Consider the following 3,394-nt stretch of genomic DNA (forward strand, 5'->3'; position numbering starts at 1 on the left):
TTGCTGTGAATCAAGGAACTCAAAGGCATCTAACAGCCTAATAGCAACACGTCTTTAAGGATGCTGACTATATTGCCCTTCTCTTTTGGAGCTACCGAGTGCTTACCTACTGTGTATTCTTCTCTGCCTTGTTGGTGTTTTTAAGTACTGTTGAGGGGGTTCTGACACACAGTGTCCCTGTACAGGGTTTCTGAGGAGCGGCTGGTGAGCTTGAACCACTGACCTTGCAGTCTAGTGCATTAACTCACAGTGCCACACTAGGACTTCAGCTTCTTTGCCTTGTTGTTATTAAGTGTCGTCGAGTTGATTCTGACCCATAGCGACCCTGTATAGGGTTTCCAAGGAGCAGCTGGTGAGCTTGAACCCGCCGACCGTGCAGTTCAAACGACTTTGCAGTCTGACGTATTAGCCCACAGCACCACACCAGGACTCTGCCTTAGAGGCCCAAAATAATGTCCATCTTTAGCTCTTGAAACTAACTGAAGCAGGATGGGGGCAGGGGACCATGTGTGGTGTAAAGGGCCAAACTCTTAAGTCAAGGTGACTGTGTTTGAGGCTTAGTGCCCTTGCTAACTTCTGACCTTGGGTAGGTTACTAAAGTATGTTGGTTTCTTCATTTGGAAAATAGAGTGATAAATGCACTTACTGCCTGGATAGTTGGAGAATTAGATGATAAAAGGCTGTCCCTTATAGTAACTTACTTCCTGCGGAGTAGATTCCAGCCTTACATATTTCATAATAGAACTGAGCTCTCTGTTGTCATTGGCTGAATTTTCAGAAGCAGATCACTGGGCCTTTCTTTTGAGGTGCCCCTGGGTGAGCTTTACCACCAATCTTTCAGAAGAGACAGTGGGTTAACTGTTTGTACCACCCAGGACTCTGTTCTTATTATTAGCTGAAAAATCCCATGGGTGGGCACACCATCACACCGTGTTTTTCCTTTATAATCAGATAAATCACATTTTCCTAATCTTTTCCTTTTCAATTAATAGATGCCCTCATGAGCTTTTTGTTTCTTTGTTTTAAATTGTGGTTAAAAAAATACACACACACACACACCTATAAAACAAAACATTTGCCATTTCAACAATTTTTACATATATAATCTAGTGACATTGATATGTTCATTGGCTGATGTTTCAGAAGTAGATTGCCAGACTTTTATTCCTGTGTCTCTTAGTCTGAAAGGAGCCTTGGGGGTGTAGTGGGTTATGCATTGGGCTGCTAACAACAAGGTCACAGTTAGAATCCACCCACTGCCCCCCTCAGGAGAAAGAGGAGACTCCCTTGATGGCAGTGGGTTTGGGAGTTAGTCTGAAAGATCCCACTAGCAGTTTTTCAGCATCATAGGGTAAGCACTCAACCGCAAGGTCAGGTTGAGCTGCAAGGTTGCTGTTTCAGCCTCACCAGCCGCTTCTCCTAAACCCTGTACAGGACTGACACTCCATAGCACTTAACAACAACAACAACAACAACAACAACAACAACAGATGGAAGTGGCTGCATTTAAGGCCCATTGACTGTGAATCAAACTAGGGTTTCCCTCATGGAAAGCAAGACTGTACCATAAGCAGGGGACTGTTAACTGCAAGGTTGATAGTTCAGACCTACCAGCCTCTCCTCAGAAACCCTTATGTAGGGTCTTGATGAGTCAGAATCGACTCCATGGCACTTAACAACAATAACAATTCTTTTCTAAACCTCATAGTCTTTTATAATCCAGAGCTTTAGAGATCCACCGCGCCAGCCTCCTGCCCCAAGGTAGATGAGCAGTGTCTCTGTCAGCAGTTGAAACCCAGGGTAGCTATGAGTGGAAACCAACTCAGTGACACACAACCACGACAGTATGCATATATATAAGAAGCTCTTTGGCTCTGTAGGATACACACTAGCCTGCTAACTACAGGGTTGATGGTTGAAGTCCACCAGCCACTCTGAGGGAGCAAGATGACGCTTTCTGCTCTCATAAAGATTTATCGCCTCAGAAACCCTCTTGAGTTGCTATGGGTTGCCATTGACTCCACAGCAGCCAGCACCATATGTGTGCTGTGGAGTTGGTTCTGATTCATAGCGACTGTAGAGTACTGTGGAGTCCTGGTGTGGCGCTACGTGTTAATGCGCTGAACTGCAAGGTCAGAGGTTCAAGCTCACCAGCCGCTCCTCAGAAACCCTATACAGTATTGTTATGAGTCAGAATCGACTCCACGGCACTTAACAACAACAGAGTGCTGTAGGATAAGCACTGGACTGCTAACCACAAGGTCAGTGGTACAAACCCACTAACCTGCATAGGGTATCCGAGGAGCAGCTGGTGGGTTTGAACTATCAACCTTTCGATTAGCAGTCCAGTGTTTATCTTACAGAACACCAGAACTCCATATATATATTTGAGGGTGTTCAAAACCCTAAGGAGCCCTGGTGGCATAGTGAGTTACGCGTTGGGCTGCTAACTGCAAGGTCAGCAGTTTGAATCCACCAGTGGTTCCACGGGAGAAGGATGAGGCTGTCTGCCTGTGTAAAGGCTTAGAGCCTTGGGAACCCTGTCCAGGGTGACTGTGAGTCAGAATCAGTTCTGTGGCACTCAGCAACAACAGGCCAAATACCGGAGGATCAAGAATGAGGAAGGCAAAAAGGCTCACAGTATGAAGAAGCTTTACGAACAGAGTGTTCCCAACTGCGGGAATCTTCGGTCATCTTTGGCACCCCAAGGGGCAGTTCTCATCATCTTCGGGAGCCTTAGAGCTCCTGATACCGCTGACATCATGGATTTCCGAGACCTGAAAACCTTTGCTGGCCTCCAGGTGTCCTGGCTGACAAGAGCTACATTGAGGGGTATGTGCCATTACAAGCAGACATTTCAGTGTTTGGAGCAATCTCGGGCCCACCACCTGCCGACTTGTGTCATGCCCTATGTTGGTATAATCACATCAAGTTTTATGTAAAGGAAAAGGCCAGCTTTCCAGGAGTGAAGAAAGCTTTGGGCAAGTATGGGCCCACTAATATGGAAGACACCTCAGGAAGTGGAGCTGCAGACAGTAAGGATGACGATGACATAGGTCTCTTTGGACCTGAGGAGGAGGAGGAAAGTGAAGGAGCGAAGAGGTTAAGAGAAGAACACTTTGCCCAGTATGAGTCAAAGAAAGCCAAGAAGCCTGCACTTGTTGCCAAGTCTTCCATCTTACTCAGTGTGAAGCCTCGGGATGATGAGAGAGACATGGCCAGATTGGAAGCGTGCGTTGGAATCATTCAAGCAGACGGCTTGATCTGGGGCTCTTCTAAGCTCATTCCAGCGGGATATGGAATTAAAAAACTTCAACTACATTGTGTGGTTGAAGATGATCAAGTTGGCACAGATATGCTGGAGGAACAGATCACTGCTTTTGAAGACTATAGA

General features: G+C 46.2%; 1 protein-coding gene and 1 pseudogene across 3 annotated transcripts in view; both read left to right on the forward strand.

Moving 5' to 3' along the window:
* Positions 1-3,394, forward strand: part of UACA (uveal autoantigen with coiled-coil domains and ankyrin repeats) — a 106,024-nt gene that overhangs the window by 12,062 nt on the left and 90,568 nt on the right. The gene's annotated exons all lie outside the window — the stretch shown is intronic.
* On the forward strand, positions 2,763-3,391 carry LOC102823230 (annotated as a pseudogene).

Source organism: Chrysochloris asiatica, unplaced genomic scaffold (assembly GCF_000296735.1).
Source record: "Chrysochloris asiatica unplaced genomic scaffold, ChrAsi1.0 scaffold00092, whole genome shotgun sequence".
Lineage (NCBI taxonomy): Eukaryota > Metazoa > Chordata > Mammalia > Afrosoricida > Chrysochloridae > Chrysochloris > Chrysochloris asiatica.